The following is a 20,338-nucleotide window of genomic DNA, read 5'->3' on the forward strand; positions in this document are numbered from 1 at the left end:
AGTTAAACTTCCCATTGTTCATTGTTTTTACTGGCTAGGTAGAAACCACATTAGCCTATTGGGCAAAACTGTTTAGCTGAATATACCACCGTTACTGATTTCCTTATTTACCCTGCACATTTGTACATTGCAACTACTACAGTAGCCACAGCTCACTTTTTTATCCTTCATCCATATCCTGGTTTATCACCTTTTTCTAGCCCAGTCAGTTATCATCTTCTTAATATATTTTAAACCCCTTCATCTATATTAGGCAGTATGGAATTTTAATCAGCTGTTTCCCCTTCTGTAGCCAGCCTAATAGTATTTGGTATTTTGAGGCAGTGCAGTAATTGCCTCATGCTTACTGAAAACTTCTTATTTCTACCTCACAGTGATTCAGTATGTGAGAGGTCTAAGTTAGGCTGAGGTTGTTAAGAGAATACTGCCTAAGCCTCCCAGGCTAAATATTAAGTAACCTCAGACATTAGTATACACAGCAACACACCGATCTCTGCCCTTCACATCCACACCTAAAATGCATACCTCTGAGAGTTACAAGGTGGCAGATTACAAGCCCTTATAGCCCACTGAGACTACATCAAACCATGGAAATGTTTTAGAAATCGATGACTCTGTTGTAAGGCATACTGTCACCATGCTCACCAGGCTGAATAAGAACAGAGTGAGAGTTAGCTGTCTGCCTGTAGCTAGGATATGGTTTGTAACAAGGGCTCTTAGATCCCTCCTTCCTGACAGATATGATTATTACATAATAGTGGTCTACGTGGGGGTGAACAACCTTGGACACTGTACCCAGATGGGCATGCAGAAGGATATGACTGAGCTTGCTATGCATGTGTTTGTGTCAGGAAAGACACTGGTCTCAAGCGATATTTTGCCATCATCCAGAATGATGCCATGATTCAGAGACAAGATAATTGGCTTTAATTATTGCTTATGTAGTTGGTGTCATTCTAGGGGGAATCCAAATGGGTCAGTTTGGGATGAGATTGTTTACATGCCTGCCTGCTTTGCCAGGGAAACCCTTCACCTCTCTTACCAAGGCTTTCAAATTCTGGCTAAAACCTTTGCTGTCCCCAAAGTACCTTTTTATGCAGAATTGTTCAGTAAATTCTAATTTGGAATACATTAATGTCATTTTACTGAATATCAAGAGTCTTTTTTTAAACAAAAAAAATCTTTATTAAATTATCGCTTATGACATAGCCAATCCTACATTTATATAAATGAAAATAAATCATATTGACATATTTTCAATTGCATACAGTATACATCACTTATAATCTTTCCAGTCATTGTCAGTCAAACATTACAAAGCTTATTCAGTTCTTGCCTTCCCTTAAACTTTATACATTCTCCAAAACATTATTCTGCATGTATTTTCCCACAATTCCCATTTTTTCTATGTAATTTGCTCCTCCCCTTTTCTAAGGTTGCAACTTCTAGGTGTTTTATCTCTGTTACTATATTTACTACTTCTAGTACAAGTGGTTAATACTTTGATTTCCATTTTCTAGTAATTGCTTTTTTGGTAGCCACCAGAATTAAACTCAGCAAGGCCTTACTATGTCTAGGCAACTCTAATTCTGTATCACAGCTCAAAAAAAATAATTTACTTAGTTACACCAATTTGCTCACCCAGTATTTCTAATAGAGTAATTTGAAAGAATTGTTTAAAGTCTGCCAACTCATTATACTCCCAAAAAATATGTTTGCAGTTACATTTTTCTTCCCTATCACACCTCCAACATTTGCATTCTACCTGAGTTAAAAATTTTTTGAGTGTGCTTAGGGTATAAAAATACCGATGCAAACACTTTCCAAGCAATGTTCCCAAATCTTCTAGACTTTGCTGCATATTTTATAGGATCATAGGAGGTCACTAGGCTAATAGCCCTGGGGCCCTTACAAGTCTAGCCAATAGTTTATTCCAAAAAAAGAAACCTCAGTCAGCATCTGTTGCCCCTGTTAATGAGGGACAAAGGTGGAACCCTGGGATAAATTTATGGTTTCACATCCTCTCATTGATTGCATTTGAAAAGGCCTCGTGAGGTACTCTGTTTAACATGTATGGGAAGTCTATTCCAGAGATGAAGCAGCCTCTGGGAAACAAACCTGTCTCTCCAGCAGGTTTTGTTGATCTTGCATATTAGCTTTAGACCTACTGAGCGGGTAATGCGCTAAGAGTTAGATTTACGGATATGGAGCCATACAAAAAATGTCTGAACTTTCAGACTTTCCTGCAGCTTAAACACATTCATATTTTCCTAGTATAAGGAGTATCACAACTTCAGATCCACTGGCTATTGTGGGGGGTATCACTATTTGTCAAGGATATCATCACCTCATGACAGATTCTTTGAGACAACACATATGAACTCCTAGAAGTCCAAATCACAGTAAACAAGACTAATTACCACTTTATAGCTAGCTATAGAACACCATCTATGTCCCCTTCTGAGTATGATAGTTATCTTAACACATTAGCTGAAATTCCCATTAAACCCAAGAGCTTTGTACAGGGGGACTTCATCTATGCATCAATAAACTGGCTGGCCTACACTGTCAATGATTGGCATGCCCACGGCTTCTTTGACATTACAAATGCTAACTCTCTTTCACATCTAGTTAACCATCCAAGTAGGGACCCTAAAATCCTGGATCTTGTCCTCAGAAATATGGCCACGTCTTGCACAGTTCCATAAGTAGCAACATGTCTTGTTAAATCAGACTGTAAGTTATTGACATTTTCCTTTAAAACCAGTATTACTTGAACTGTAAATAGCTATGTATTTAGGGACTTCTCAAAAGCAAACCTTCTTCAGTTACTTGATGGCGTAAATAAATTCTGCTGTAATCTTCCTCTGAAAAATCCTATTGCTAAAGCTGCTACCTGTACCTTGGACTTCTACAACCCCTTGAATAGATACATTGATAAGGCAGTCCCTATCCACAACAAATATAATGAGAAATTTAAAAACAAACCACTGTGGTGGAATACCCACATAAATGAATTATATAAAAAGAGAAGGAAACTGCTTAATGTTTTTAAGAGGTCTCATTCTACCTACCCTAAAAGCACACAAACAAATTAGCAAAGAACTTAAGAGAACTATTAGGAAGCTCAAAGCTGTGTATGAACTTAAAATATCCACTAAAAGCAAAAATAACTGCAAATCCTTCTTAAACTCTGTTAGAAAGTTAAGAACTAGTACCCAACAGTGTTTGGAGCTAGTCTACAATAATACTAAACTCTGTGACACAAAAGAAATAGCTATTCTCCTAGCTAACAAATTTAGTGCAAATTGTACTCCACCCACAGTTATAGCTATCCCACAGGTTTCACACAACCAGCTACCCCCTTTAATTACTATCGAACAAGTTCTCTCAGCCTTTCAAAAACTAACAATACTTCATCTATGGGCCCTGGCAACACACCAGGCTGCCTGATTATCAGTGCCAAATATGGCCTTTTTGAATCCCTACTTAAACTCTGTAAACTATGCATCTCCACCGGTCACATTCCTGAATCCTGGAAAACAGCTATTGTAATGCCATTACACAAGGGTAGCCAAGCTACAGACTCTGGTAACTTAATCTCACTAGTCTCACATGTAAAGCTGTGGAGTGCATTATCTCAGACTTCATCAATCTGGACATTGAAAATTTCTCAACCCTGGACCCTCATCAATTTGGCTTTATCAAAGGAAGTGCCTGCCTCTTTAACCTCATTAATTTCTTTGAAAAAGTAACTGAAGCAGTGTATAGCAGTTATCCAGTGCAGACATCATATCTATACCTGGTCAAGGTTTGACACTATTCCTAATGCATGCATTACTGATAGACTTGTAAATCTGAATATAAATCCTTATATTGTGCAACGGATACCCAACTGGTTATTTGACAGAACCTATGTGGTTAGAGTCACAGGTGCCATTTCTGAAATCAAAACAATTATCAGTGGTATACCACAAGGCTTAGGTTTGGGCCTTCTCCAATTTGGTATATATTTTGCAGACATTCAGGCCAGCACTTCTGGCCTATGGTTAACTAAGTTTGTAAATGACTATAAATTGTTTGTTGTTATTCAGTCTTCATCTGACTCACTATTGCTCCAACACTGCTTAGAGCATGTTAACAATTGGTGCAAGGACATTAGTCTCAAATTAAATGTAAAAAATGCAGCATAGTTCATTATGGTAAATAAAACAGTTTCACTTACAGTATAGGTGATGTACCCCTCCAATCAGTCACTGTTGAAAGGGATCTGGGTATTCTTTTTGACAGTTCCTTATCATTTGATCATCATATCTCCACAGTAGTTCGGAAAGCCTTTTATCTGGCCCATCTAATTTCCAAAGACATCTCCAACAGATCCAAAGATGTCTAAATTCCCCTTTACTCATATCTTATCAGACCTATTATTGGATATAATGCACCTTTTGACATGTATTTATCTGAATGTATCACACAGCTTAAGAGACTAAATGATTCATAACTAAAAATACCAGTGGCCTCAAAAATCTTTGTTATCAGGAGAGACTAGTGGCCCTTTCTCTGTACTTAATCTTTTACAGATTCCTCCAAAGAGATCTATGTCTAACCTCTCATGCCATGAAAGATCCAACTTTATCTGGTATCCTATTGCTGACAAAACTAATGGTACATCACACATTTGGTTAAAGGAACTAAACCTTCATCTGCAGATAAATAAGACATGCTGGAGTGACATATTCATATCACAATGTATCCCTCACCTCTGGAACAAACTTCCAGTACATGTCAAGCAGAGTAGCACTCTTGTACCTTCCAGGTAAACCTAGATAATTGGATGGGCAGCTTCAAATTCTGTTGCGGTCTATGTTGTATTGCCCTCTTGAGGGGGAAATTTTGATTTTTTTTTTTTGCTAGGCTTGAAGTGAACTGCCGACCAATTACCTAGTACACTTATGAGCCTATGGTTGAATTAAGGAATTTCCCTTTAGTTGAGTGATCATCTGTTTTATTGAAAGCACTCCAGGTATGAAATATTTGTTGAATGTAGTATTTAGTAAATGCATTGTGGGTCAAGTAGATGAGATAATGCAGGTCGGTTATTTCAAAGGTTTCAGCATTATAGGGTAGAAGTGTGTGTGCATGTGTGTGTGCAGCATGTGCAAGTGTTTGAGGGTTAGGTTTAAAATTAAGTAAGGAGAATGGGTTTAGTGTTGTGTCAATGGCTGTGGGTTTGGGTTACAGTAAGGATTAGGTAAAGGGATAGAGTTAGTGCTGTGTGATTGTTTGTGGGTTAGGTTTAAGATTAAGTAAGGAGAATGGGTTTAGTGTTGTGTCAGTGGCTGTGGGTTTGGGTTACAGTAAGGATTAGGTAAAGGGATAGAGTTAGTGCTGTGTGAGTGTTTGTGGGTTAGGTTTAAGATTAAGTAAGGAGAATGGGTTTAGTGTTGTGTCAGTGGCTGTGGGTTTGGGTTACAGTAAGGATTAGGTAAAGGGATAGAGTTAGTGCTGTGTGAGTGTTTGTGGGTTAGGTTTAAGATTAAGTAAGGAGAATGGGTTTAGTGTTGTGTCAGTGGCTGTGGGTTTGGGTTACAGTAAGGATTAGGTAAAGGGATAGAGTTAGTGCTGTGTGAGTGTTTGTGGGTTAAGTTTAAGATTAAGTAAGGAGAATGGGTTTAGTGTTGTGTCAGTGGCTGTGGGTTTGGGTTACAGTAAGGATTAGGTAAAGGGATAGAGTTAGTGCTGTGTGAGTGTTTGTGGGTTAGGTTTAAGATTAAGTAAGGAGAATGGGTTTAGTGTTGTGTCAGTGGCTGTGGGTTTGGGTTACAGTAAGGATTAGGTAAAGGGATAGAGTTAGTGCTGTGTGAGTGTTTGTGGGTTAAGTTTAAGATTAAGTAAGGAGAATGGGTTTAGTGTTGTGTCAGTGGCTGTGGGTTTGGGTTACAGTAAGGATGAGGTAAAGGGATAGAGTTAGTGCTGTGTGAGTGTTTGTGGGTTAAGTTTAAGATTAAGTAAGGAGAATGGGTTTAGTGTTGTGTCAATGGCTGTGGGTTTGGGTTACAGTAAGGATTAGGTAAAGGGATAGAGTTAGTGCTGTGTGAGTCTTTGTGGGTTAGGTTTAAGATTAAGTAAGGAGAATGGGTTTAGTGTTGTGTCAGTGGCTGTGGGTTTGGGTTACAGTAAGGATTAGGTAAAGGGATAGAGTTAGTGCTGTGTGAGTGTTTGTGGGTTAAGTTTAAGATTAAGTAAGGAGAATGGGTTTAGTGTTGTGTCAGTGGCTGTGGGTTTGGGTTACAGTAAGGATTAGGTAAAGGGATAGAGTTAGTGCTGTGTGAGTGTTTGTGGGTTAAGTTTAAGATTAAGTAAGGAGAATGGGTTTAGTGTTGTGTCAGTGGCTGTGGGTTTGGGTTACAGTAAGGATTAGGTAAAGGGATAGAGTTAGTGCTGTGTGAGTGTTTGTGGGTTAAGTTTAAGATTAAGTAAGGAGAATGGGTTTAGTGTTGTGTCAGTGGCTGTGGGATTGGGTTACAGTAAGGATTAGGTAAAGGGATAGAGTTAGTGCTGTGTGAGTGTTTGTGGGTTAGGTTTAAGATTAAGTAAGGAGAATGGGTTTAGTGTTGTGTCAGTGGCTGTGGGTTTGGGTTACAGTAAGGATGAGGTAAAGGGATAGAGTTAATGCTGTGTGAGTGTTTGTGAGTTAAGTTTAAGATTAAGTAAGGAGAATGGGTTTAGTGTTGTGTCAGTGGCTGTGGGTTTGGGTTACAGTAAGGATTAGGTAAAGGGATAGAGTTAGTGCTGTGTGAGTGTTTGTGGGTTAAGGTTAAAGTAAAGATTAGGAAATGAGGAGATTTAATGGTGTGTGCATGTGTTTTTTGTATATTGTATATGTGTGAGCTGGCTTGTATAGGGTAGTGGTAAAGAAAGGGTTTTTCTATAGGTAAGGTATATGGTAATGGTTAGGGTTTGGGTTTGGGGCAAGGACATGGTTGCCACACATTAGTAAGATGATGCAGGAGAGCAAAGTCCCCAGCCCACCTTAGTAATTCACCCTAACTCTAACCTTCTGCCCATAACCTTACTTCAGAACAACCCTTTCCATAACACTGCCACTATTCAGAAAAAAAATTGGCTTGAAGTTAGCTGTAGGGTGTTGTGATACAATCACAAAAGGAAACTTTTTGTTTCATTTTTCTCAGCTTTATTTTCATTACTCGTTTATTTATTTATTTTCAGTAAGGTAGTTTTTATTCAGAATGCTGGCAAAGATCAGTTGTGATTTGTTACTTATACATTTTGGTGATTAGATATAAATCCAAACATAGATATAATTCAAGTCTGTTGCATATCTGTTCACTTGTTTTGATAGTTAAGACTTTTAAGATTACTTGCATTTTGTTTCTCTAAAATGAACAGTCTAGTAAAATTAATTTACGTCAGACAGTTTTCTAATCATCTTTGCCTTGCGGTGACATAGGACTTCTTTACATCATTCACTCTGTTCAGCTTAAATTAAACCATACCCTCCAGATTTTATTTTGCATTATTTTTATAAATGACACTAAAGACAGCTGGTGTATACTCCTTCCTTGGCCATATGTAAGCTATCAGTATCTATGGTACAATTTTACACATCATTCTCAAATATCACTTGACCTGTCCTGTACTATGTTTCCAACAGTTTTTTTCTTTTACCAATAGTGTTTCATTCTGCAGAATGATCTAATTATGTCATCCGAGATGTGTAGTTCTACCTTTAGATGCTTTTTATTGATATTAATTCTGGCTTTATTGACACAGGCAAAAAGAAAAGACAAAACACTGATTACTATGACTGCTTATGGGTCGTTTCTGTTCAACACAATTTTTTTTACCCTTTTGTAGTAGAACACAAAAGAGAAGTAGAACACTGGACTGGCTAGACCATTTGTATGCTCAGCCCTAGGGTAAACAGAATAAAAGGTAGTACTATGCAATCTGGAGTTATTAAGAGGAGTGTACTTTACAACTACAAACATAGTATTGTTAAGTTTGTATAAATGAAAAAAGTCTGTAACACAAAAGTGGGTTACAATTAACATGATACAACTGTTTGCACAAAAACTACATGCAGAAGTATTGACAAAACCTCACATTTTTTTAAGAAACTAGGTACTTAAGATGATGGGGCGGATGGATAGAAGAGGGAAAGAACATCAGGAAAGGGAGGAAATAAATGATAGCAAAGGGTAGGAAAGGGTGGGGTTTGGTGGATCGGGAATTTAAGAGACTAGGGTGGGAAAATGTAGGATAAAGAGTGGAGTTAACAGATGGGGAATTTAAAGATAAGTGCATGGAGAAGATATCAAGTTATAAATGATGAGTTAGAGGGTGATCAGACAGATAGACAATTTTCAGATTTTAAATGATGCATTAGGTACAAAGAAAGAAGCATTTTCAGAATGTTTCTGTAAGTAGGAATCATTTGAACTGTTTTTTCTTTTAGGTTTCTTGGGTGTGATTCCCATCTTTGAGGTGTCATTACTGAGAGGCTCTGGCTGTAGTGGTACTGAGTTGGATTACTGAGATGGAAAGGGAGAAGACGGTACTGTGATCTTAGGCTGCAGAATTTTTTTTGAGTCTGTTAACAAAGAAGTTTAAGATGGGTATACCTTCTATTTCATTTATGGGAAAGCAAGTTTGCTTTTGCAAGGCTGAGCAATGGAGCTCTCTTTGGTGGAGCTAAGTCAATGCCAGTTGCGGAAAGAAAATGCTTTTGACAATGGCTGACTGTTCTTTAGAAGGGATAGAATAAGCTATCCTTCTCATCCAGAAGATGAGCCTATTAATTTTGGCTTTAGCAGTACTATTGTGAAATTGAAATGAAGGAACTGATACAGTCAAATGCTGAGGAGTTTAGGATGAGGAATGGATATGAGGGATTGTTTGTAGTTTCATAGTATATGTCACATTTCTGTGGGCAGTGAAGAGTTTTTGTCTTGTACCAAATATCATGGATTTAGCTTTTTTTGTTCATGTTTGACATGAGGTGATTTCATAAGACCTTTTCTAATAATATGCTAAGATCCTTTTCCAGTTCCTTTTGGATTGTAATTGGGAGGGGTTAATCTATAGATTGCTATATCATCAGTATATATATATATATATATATATATATATATATATATATGTATAGTAATTGGAGTAAGTGTGAATCAGGATGGCAGGTTTATGACAAATAGAGAAAAGACGATGCAATAGTATCGATCCTCAGGACACTGCTTTACAGAGGGAGGAATTGCTTGGGGAGCAACCCCCATTGGAGTGGACATTTTTGAACCAAGGTAGGCAACCAGTGCCTATCCCTGCCTGAGCAGGGCATTGAGGAGCAATCAATTATCTACCAGGTCAAAGGCATTGGGGAGGTTTATGAAGACTGCATCAGTGAGACGATCTTTGTCTGTTGTTCTTAGAGTATTGTCCATTTGTGTGTAGAGAGCAGTCACAGTGATACATCCTGACCAAAGTCCATGACAATGTGGGGTGAAGATACTATATGTTCTGATGTAGATAGTGAATTGGGGAAAGATTCATTTTCCCAATATTTTCCCTAGAGTAGGAAAGAAATAGGTTTGAAGTATTTTACATTTTGTGGCTTTGAATCTTTGGCTAAGGTTTTAACAGTGGCTTTTCCCCCCATTCAATGGGCTTTATGTTTTTAGAAATGTATAGGTTATATTGAGAAGAAGTGAGGAATGTCATGTTCCTTGCAGACAGTTAAAACCATGGTAAATGATTATCAAGTGTGGGACATCTGGGGTCATATATCTCAACTGTACAAGTTTTTGCAGAATGACCAGATTTTGACCTCATATTTTTGGTCTGCTTTTCATAAAATTGTGGTTTTCAGGTAAATATGGGTAAATCATTAAATATTGAAGTTCAAAAATAATGACAGAGATTTGAGTTTCAGACTTTATATCCTTCATAAAATGCATGCTAATGCAACACCTGTTATTCCATCAACTTTCTAAGTTTGTAAGAGCAATATTTAAAAATCATCCCTATTTTTGGGCCTTTGTCTCATTTTTGTTTATGGCTTTGTCCAGATTTCTTGCACTAAGAGGTTGAGAGGTATGACTGGAGGAGTTTGTTGTATAGGTTTTAAGATGTCTTTAGATGTGATTTTTCTAAGCAGATAGGGAAGTAAAGAAGGATTAGGTCTAAGAAGGATTAGTGAGTATAGGATGGGCGGGCAAGTGGAATGTAGGTTGGAGAATGTTATACGATGCTGTTTATTTATCCCTTATAAATTCTACACTTTAATTAATCTTGATGTCTCTTAAAGTTATAATCTTGTTTCACATCCTGTTTCCTGCTAAGATTGCAATAATATCTTGCAATAACACACTTGCGGTATTAATAAAATCAATGAACAATCGATGTATTTTTCATAATTCACTGAATGCTACTGAGACAAGTGAACTTACTACATTAATTTAACACAACATGTATTCTAAGTAAAACATCACAGATGATTATTGTAGTATTCACTGTTGCAATCCTGACTTTCAGAATATCCTGTCCTCAGGTAGCCCAACTGATCATCCATGCATCTAGAACTCTGCCTTTCCTTTGGGCCTTTGTTGACTCCCTCACCAAATAAAGCATCAACGGTATAAGAAGTGCACTGGCCAATGCCATCATTTATCTTTCTTGCAGCACAATTTGCTAACTGTTTATGGTACCAGCATTATCTTTCATCAGTTGGCCTGCTTCCAGAGGCCAGATAAGTACCCTGTAGGGGAATTTCTCTCTTTTTGTACAGCATTTTGATATGTAATGTTTGATAGTGAGTCGGAATCCAATACTTTTGTTAAAGTTAATATCTGTCTCCAGAAAGCATAACCTTACAAAAACTTATGTGCATACTTCATTCTGCCTCTGCCAAAAGCATGATGTAGACTCATACCTGCACTGAGCCAGTTTCACCACAGGGACAATAGATGAGAGAAGACAATCTCTCCATGAAATTGCAGAAAAAAAGATTGTGTGCCTGGTCCTAAACATCTGTGGAATCTGTCAAAGCCTTTGGGAACCTTACACTAAAGAGAAGCATTCTGACAAGAATCATGGGGAGAAACATAAGAGACACCAGTGATGTCCCAATGGATGACTTTGGTTTCTCTGTGTCTAGAAATTCCAGATGCAGTCAGGCACTTTTGTACCCTTGAGCATCTAGACTCAACCTTGGTCAAGGTCTCTAGTATGACTATACCGCACACCATTATGGCCTCAGTGTCTAACATCATACCATACAACAAGCTGTATTGTACTTAGGTTCATAGGTTCATAGGTTCATACTAGGCTATCTGCCCGAGGGCATTTATAAGCCTAGCCCATCGTTTTGTGGCTTACGCCACCCCTTTAGTATGGGGAACTATACCCATTATTTTGCTGTGCCTCTGTCGAGCAGTGACACTGAGGTAATCCCTGGGGTATATCTGCGATCTCCCATCCATTGGTCAAGATTTCTCTTGAACAAGGCCAGCGAGGTGCTCTGCCTCACATATACCGGGATTTTGTTCCACAGCATAGGGAGTCTTTGGGTGATGAATCTATCCCTCCAGCACGTCCTATTAATAGTCGTGTCGAGGTTTGAGTCTCCGCCTTTGTGACTCTGATGGATCTAGATTTTTTGAGGTGAAGCATATTCATCAAATCTGGGTTTGACATGGCCTTATATGTTAGGCAAAGGTCACCTCTGAGCAAGCGGTAAGCGACTGAATAGAGCTGGAGTTCTTTCAGTCGGGCAGCATAGGACAGATGTTTGAGACCCTTTATCCTTTTGGTGAGGAACTTTTGTGGCCTCTCCAGCTGCTGCAAGTGTCGGGTCAGATACATTCCGAATGGGGCATTGTACTCAATCATTGGTCTGATGAGTGATGAGTAAAGGGAGACCATGACCTCCCTTGATCTAGATGAGAATCCCTTCATGATAAGGTGGGCAATGTAGAAGGTCTTTCTAACTACTTTAGCTACATGGGTGTCGAATAACAGACTACTATCAACCTGGGTCCCCAGGTCTCTGATAACTTCTTCTGTGCTCAGTGGATTGCCACCTATTTGGTAGCTAGGGGTAACCTTGTTCTTCCCGAAGGGTATGACTATGCATTTTTTGGCATTTAACTTTAGGCCATGGCTCTGGCACCAGTTATCCATTTCTGTAAGACCCTTCTGAAGGATATCTGTGTCAGATGTGTTTTCTACTATGGCGCCCAGTTTGCAGTCATCTGCAAACTTTGTCAGCCATAACCCTCCTGTGTTTGCTTGTACTTCGGAAAAGTAGATGCCAAACAAGAGTGGGCCCAGGACTGAGCCCTGTGGGCCACCACTTGTGACGGGCTTTGAGTCTGACATGGCGCCAGCAACTCTGACCCTGTGGGTTCTGTCACTCAGCCAGTTTGCAACCCATCTTGTGATGTATGGGTTAACATTTAAGCTGATGAGTTTTTCAATGATACCCGAGTGGGGAATTGTATCGAAGGCCTTCGCCAGATCGAGGTAGGCTGTATGGACTGCCTTTCCCTCGTCAATGGCTTTGGTGACTGTTTCGAAAAAGTCAACCAAGTTTAAAAGGCATGATCTGCCTTTGACAAAGCCAAACTGGGTTGGATCCAAAGTCTGCAAATTCCCTATGTCTTTATTTATGAGGTCCATTATGATCCTCTCCATGGCTTTGCAGATAAGGCTTGTCAAGCTAATGGGCCGGTAATTTCCAGGATCAGTGGAGGCACCGCCTTTGTGAAGTGGGACCACAGTTGCTGTGCGCCACTCCCTGGGTACGTATCCAGAGGTAAGACTTTGATTAAACAGCTGTTCTAGCTGTGGGTTTAATTCCTCATTGAGTTCGTGGAGCACACAGCCGGGGACACCATCTGGTCCCATGGATGCTGTGTTTTTTGCTTTGGAGAGAGCAGTTCTCACTTGGGCGTTGGAAATTTTGGGGGGGCTGCAATCATTTGGTATAGATATCTCTCCTTTTGGGGAGGAGAGTTTGCACTGAACCTGTCAGCCAGTATGTTGGCAATGTCTGTAGGATCAGTAATCTTCACATCATTTTGAACTAGTTCTGAGCATATCTGGGAGTTTCCTCCCAGGTTTCTAACATAGCTAAAGAAGGCCTTATGATTGTCTTTTGAGTCTTTAGCTATTTTTCTCTCAAAATTTGCTTTGGATGATTTTATGAGCGCTCTTAGTTTTTACTTATAGTGATCAAGGGTGTCTTACCTTTTAAGGATTTTGCTCTATCTTGTAGTAGCTTCCTCCTTTTGTTGTAGAGTTTGTTTATGGCTGGGGTCCACCAGACTGGATGCTTGCCTTTGGTACAAAGAGTCTTTGTTTTGTTTGGGATTGCCTTATCCATGCAGTCCTGCAGGTGCTGGTAGAAGGCATTTGTAAGTGATTCAGTGGCTTGAGTACTGTTTTCCGCCAGCTCGGGGGCCTTAAAGGAGATCACACTAGTCTTTAGAAGTGTGAAGTCGGCTTTCGAGAAGTTCTTTACTGTGGTCTTTTTATTTCAGGTGGGGGTGGGGTGAGGGCCTCCAGTGAGATTAGTTTGTGATCTGATCTCACCAGTGAGGGTATACTTCGGTGTTGAACATTGTGCTCCCATGTTCGTGATGATGAGATCAAGTATGCTATCTCCTCTTGTGGGGATGGTGACTAGTTGTTCCATGGCATTTGAGTTTATGAATTCCAGGAACTTTTGGGCTAGGGTGTTTGAGCTTGAGTAGTGTTCCCAGTCTATATTAGGGTAATTGAAGTCACCTAGTATGATGGTGTTTGGTGATACATTTATCCCCTCTAGTGTTTTCAGGAAGGCCATGTGAGGTTCCTGAGTTTGTGAGGGTGGCCTGTAACATGCTACAATTTGCAGAGCAGTCTTGCCTATGGTTAATTGCACCTGGATGGTTTCCAATGCATCGTGCGTTGCCACCAGTCTTGAGGTGTGGGTGTCCTTGATGAATATGGATACCCCCCTCCTTTCTTGGTATTGTCCGGATTTTGGGGCCGGAACGCATGGTATGAGGTAAAACCTGATAGTGCTGGGGTGCTCTCAGGAGCCTTGAACCAGGTTTCTGTCACAGCACAGACATCGATGTTCTCCATACTGAGAAGGGCCTCGAGTGCGTGCATTTTGAGATTTAGACTTCTGGCATTGAGCAGCATTACCCTTAGTTTTTTTCCTTCCTGATAACCAGGACTCCTCAATGTTGGAGGGACATATTTTCATTATTAAAGGTGAGGGTGGTATTCCCAGAGTATTTGTCTACAAGGTTGTTCCTGGGGACTGCATCAAAGTCTCAGTCACCCACCCATGACCAGAGATTTCCAAGGCAGTTGTATCAGAGATCTCTGATAAACTGGTGCCAAACAGTATGCTCAAACCTTAATCAGGCAGCATGCCTCATTCACTCTCAACCTCCTGGGCTACTGCAGAGCAACTTTACCAAACGACTCAGAATTGTATGCCTTTCCTAAAGTTTAAAAAGTCATCTCAGGAAATTACTGAGGTGTTCTGGGCCCCTTCTAAGAAAAGAAGTGTGAAACTTGCTGTTGTGGATTCAGATATCCCTGACTCTGAAGCAGATGAGCTGGCTTATATGTCTCAGATACCTTCTCTTGCTGTTTCTTAGGATGACACTAAGGAAACTCTAAAACTCTATCCTCTGTACCTCAACCAAACAATTTGTCCTCAAGAAAACACACTTCATAAAATGAAGGCTGAGTTCCAGTGGGAGGCAATATAGTACTCAAAGGCTGAACTCAGCATTCATAGGCCTGCCTGGACCTAGGATACTTCCTGTTCTTCCATAAGTGCATGTTCTGGAGGATGCAGTAATCAATTAATTTATGTAACTAGACTCCAAAACAGCACATCCACCCAACCCATTCCCAGGAAGCTAGATTGCCCTGTACAGGGATAAGGCTTCACATAAACTCACATGCTTAACTTTCAGCAATCCTTCCAGGACAACAGAAGGTCTGACACAAAGAGGATATCAGATACAAATCATAAGCAGTACATACTTGAGTTATGTGACATCTTTGACAGATGGCCAAGCACTTTAAGAAATGCAGTTAAAATGCTGTGAATACATCACATAAGGAAACAGCCACATCGTCTGTGATTCAGGGACATGCCTGGATGAGGACTTAGGCTATTTGAGACCAGGCAAAAATGTAACTCCTTAATACATAATTGCGTAAGGATCTTATCTTTGCACCCCCTACTGAAGAGTATTCAACAGAGTGAAGGAGAAATGGCAAACCTGTGCAGTCTGTCAGGCAGCTTTTATTAGTCCAACTTACAAAATTTATCAGGAGCTGTCCAGTGAAATTTTGGCCCTTATTTCTTAAACAAGACTAGAAAAAATTCAAGTAAAGGAAAAAGCAAACATTGAAAAGAGAATGTCAGGAAAAGTGAAAGAAGCCTATTGGCAATAAGTGACATAACTAGCAGTGGGAACAGCAATGTCTCAGTCGAGGGACCTGGGCCTCTCTATGAACCTGAAGAACTCAGTACTTACTCTTTTACAGTAAGTAGAAGCATAGGTAGGGTGAGGTGAAGAGGAATTAGGGGGCATGATCAGCAGATCTGATTAGCTGGTTGAAGTGCTTATATCAGCAACTTTTCTTTTTGTCCCTCACTATGTGTCACGACAAGGGTTGAACACTTAGGACCTGGTGCTCCTTCTATGGGAGATAAGGAAAGAGTGTCAGATCCGCAAACATATATATACTATATATATATGGGATCTGGACTGATCCCCGAATGAACTTTTCACCGAATCACTAATGGCCGGGCATGCTTACTCGAAAGTGCTTTTCACCGAAGAAGCACTTTCGCGTAAGTATGCCTGTTGCAGAGGTCGTACTATGATGCGGATAAGGGAAAATTCCCTTTTCCCCATTGTAGTGTGATCTCGGAGTGAGAATATTAAAGTAGGGAGGTGTGGGGGGCTTGCCCCCCTGCAAAAACGTTAATTTAATGTTTTTTTTTTTTTTGTTTAACACACTTTAGTGAAAGCACGTTTTTGGTGAATGCACTTTCGCTAAAGTGTGTTCGGTGATAGTGGATTTGGACTGTTGAACTTTCGTTCAACAGTCCTAGATCTATATATATATATATATATATATATATATATATATATATATATATACTTAGTGTTAAGAAGTGCCAGTTTGAATAATTGCACCAGGTGCCAGATGAGATAACTATAGCTCTGATAATGTTCAAAGTGTTGGACTTACCCTGAAATATTTCAGGGTCCTGGGTCTCATCATCAGTCTAAAGAAATCAAACCTTAATGCTTCAAAGATCCTGGCCTTCCTAGGGATACACTTAGACCTTACCTCCCAAAAGCGTTTCTGCTAGAGGAAAATATCTCTTATCTGGCCCTTCAGTTTCAGAAGGTTGTTCAGCAGGAGTCAGTATCATTCACAGTGTTCTTCAGAGTGTTGGGCTACATGGTTTCTTGCATTTTGATTGTGCCACTAGCATGTCTGCACATGACAAAACTCAATTGGCACCTCAGAAGCAGATGATGTCAGCACAAGCAGTCTATAGAGGCTAAGATTCACATCCTCCCTTCCATCAGAGAGATTTCCTGGGGCATAGCGCAACTCCATATCAGTCTGGGACTATCCTTCACAGCACCCCAGTTCAGTGTCACTCTCATCATAGACTCCTTAGACATAGCTTGTGGGCATGTGGGAGCAATCCAGGTTCATGGGTCTTAAGATAAAAAAATAGAGAAAAGCATATACATCTAAAATAAATGATGGCTGTTATTCTGTCATTGAAGGTCTTCAGCCACATAATTAAGGAAAGGGCTCTCCAGATTATATAAAACAATACAACTATGATATGCTACATAAACAGACAAAGAGGGGCTCATTCATACCTACTGTGGAGACTTGCTGCAGGCCTGGGGATAGGTCAAGGGCAGGCAAGGCTGACAGCACCCGACATACCACACAAGAAATGGTATTAGAAGACAGGCTGAGCAGATCTCAAGTTGACCAACAAGAATGGATGTTGAAGAAGGATGTCTTTTCAGATATTACCAGAATGTGAGGTGTATGAGAGATAGACCTCTTTGCCTCTCCTTTAAACTGGCAACTGAGGACAGTCTGCTGCAGACCAGCAACTCCAGAAGCTTGACTCCCTGAATAGATGAGACCTATTTCTATATGATTTCCCTCATATACCCTTGATTAGCTCTATAACTAGGACAGGTCAAAGGAAAGAGCTGCCCCAGATTCAATATCTAAGAAAGTATGCTTGGCAGTTGCCACTGGAATGCATGTGCAGCACTGGGATTCATATAATAAGCTGTAGATGACACTGTGGCTTCTTTAATGAATTCTGATACTGCACACATCATTAAGAGTGTTAGTAACTGTAATAAGCAGCTTTCTACAGTTGTAGCTTGAGTTAAGCATGCAATGATCTAGGGAACAGCCCAGGGCACCAGATGACCTAATTATGACTTTGACCTGGATCCCCACTGAATCCCAAAAGTCAAGGTGGCAGAAGTTGTACAAGTGGCTCCCATTTGAACAATATTGGCTCTCCCTCCCACACAGCCAAGGAAAAATAGACTGTTGTCTCAGCATGTAGACCTTCTTACACAGAGCAAAGGGTGCCATGTGCCCCTTCCAGTCTAGACACAATATGGCTGACAAACTGAATGATTTTTGCATTAGTTATGGCTAAGCACATGTCCTCTGACATGCTAAACATTATGAGGGAGGCTAGAAAACCAAAGTCAAGGAAACTTCAGTCTGTGCACTAGAGATGTGGTACTAGCATTTACTAGCCTTTCCTTGGCCTGGGGGTAGGTTTTAATGAAAACAGTATCCTTTTTAGTTTTCCATCAAGTCAAGTTATTCCACTGCACCAATCCCACTTTCATGCCAAATGAAGCTACAGAGCTATCTCTTAAGCCATTCACTAACCAGCATTCTTTCCCAACCCAGAATCCAAGGGGGAAAACATTTCATTCACTTGATGTGCATAGGTAACTAAAATTGTATTTGCATAACACAAAAGAGTCTAGAAAGTCAGATTATATATTTGTCTCCATCAGAAAGATGAGGAAGGGTAACCATTCAACAAACAAACTATTTTTAAATGGTGTGCTCACTGCATTTCATACTATTACATATCTCATAACAAATCTGTTCTTGGGTACTTCAGAGATCATTCCACTAGATCCATGCAGCCACCACCACATCTTTCCTTAGAGGGATCAGCATGCAAGCTATCCTGGAGTCAGTCATCTTGCCTTCTACAAACATATTCTCCAAGCAGTGCAATTCAAGGGTAACCTTTAGTGCCAAGACTGGCTTTGCCTCTTCTAAGCTGCAAAGTCTAATGTTCTTACTTATCTTCTGCCAGCCACCCTCAAAATTCATGTTTTGGGATTCTTCCCAAAAGTCAGAACTGTAGAACAGGATAACATGAAAAACATAGTGCAATTGTGGTAGGAATTAACTAGAAATGTAGATGTTTAAGTATATTCACTGTTGCAGTTTCCTCTCACCTTATGCATTTCACTTTTTACATTCTTGGTACCCTGAGATGTGGTGTCTCTCTATGTATATTACCTTCTGCTTCCCTCTCACTTTTCTGCCAGATACCTCCTCCTCTTTTACTTGGCCTTACCACCCAGAGAATTAGATTGAAGACATCTGGAGTGGATAGATAGTACTGGGGATCGTCACCATCTGTGCACTAGGGCTTTGGTGCTAGCATCTACTAGCCTTTCCTTTGCCTGGGAGAAAGTATAGTGCTGGAATTCAGGCTGGCCAGACAAGTTACCTGTAGGTTGGATATTCCAAATATCAAGACAGTGGTGAATATACTCGAACATTTGCATTTATGGTAAAGTGTCTCCCAAATGTAGTTTCTCTGATAAAGAAAGAAAATATTTTGAACTCCACAGAGATCTGAATCACAAACCATACATAGCTTGTTTCTTATTTCCTGTGTTTTAATTCTTATAAGAGAGGACCACTTCTTAAACTCATTTGTTTTCGGGATTGCAGCACTCTACTGGTGAATGAATAGTTAGGCAGTTATCTGCACTCACACTTTTTTCAGCTCCTGTTTCCTAGCTTCTAATGTGAATATTTGCTCTAATCCTTCATTTTTATAAGCTGATTTCAAAGTATTTCCTGTTAAACTGATCAGCTGAGTTCCTAGCATCTCCTGCATGTTTTTCTTGTTTACACATCTGCTGTCATCGCACTCTCCAAGAAATATTAATTTGAAAAGCATTTAACATCCTCACTATTCTAAGTCATGTTCCAGCCACCTCCCTCTCTCTTTTCCATTCTTTTCTACTACTATAGCCTACTTTCTAGTCAATTATTGTTATATTCAGTTCAGCCATAATGCATATGGGATCAATTCATGCTATCCACATTATACGTAATGTTCAAGTATTCCATCTCCTCCTAAAGTGTGTCATTTTAATGCCTGTCATATGTCTAAGTTCTTGTAGAAGTTTATCTAGAAATCACCCTTTCAGTTGATGGCAATTTGCAAAGTGACAGCCTTCAGACAACATACAATACAGAATACAGAGATATATTGCTGGAGGTGCATGCTTAAGAGGTATTCATAGGAATTCACAGCTGAGTATGAAGAATTGTTGCAGGAACAGTGTGATCACTGTAATATGTGTGATACAGTGTACTTATGATTTATAAAGTAGAGCTGCTATATTCTGACTAATGAGCGTACATATGTTTTCTTGGATTACAAGAGCAACAATGATACCTGTCAGCAAAAAATGTATTAGAGGTGTTAAGGAGACTGTCATGTATGCAGTTCATCCATGATATAATGCCCCGTGGAGTTGTTTTTTTAACATGATCACACCTATGACATGCAGGAGAATACTTCATATTCTGTACCATAAAAAGGCAATGATGCAACCCAAAGCAACTTGCCACTATAGTCATAGTTTCTACATATACAGTCTCACCCTGTTTTTATATTGAAAGGACAAGATAATCAAAACTTAAACAGCAAGTGATAAATCACTTGGAAATATGATTTTAGTTCCTTTGTCCACATGAACTAGTATAACAGTAGCATGTTAATTCAAAGCATTGCTAATTTCCATCATAAACTTTCATTAAAAGACATCATTCTATTTTTTTCTTGTGTATGTTTCTAGTCTAGAATGAAGCCACGTGGACGTTAGAGGATATATTTTCATAAATAGAATATTACCCATTACCCATAAAGGGAACTCACAGTATTGAACTAATAAAACAATTTTAA

The sequence above is a fragment of the Protopterus annectens genome, chromosome 9.part0, assembly GCF_019279795.1.
Source record: "Protopterus annectens isolate FY-2018-M chromosome 9.part0, PAN1.0, whole genome shotgun sequence".
In the NCBI taxonomy this organism is placed as follows: domain Eukaryota; kingdom Metazoa; phylum Chordata; order Ceratodontiformes; family Protopteridae; genus Protopterus; species Protopterus annectens.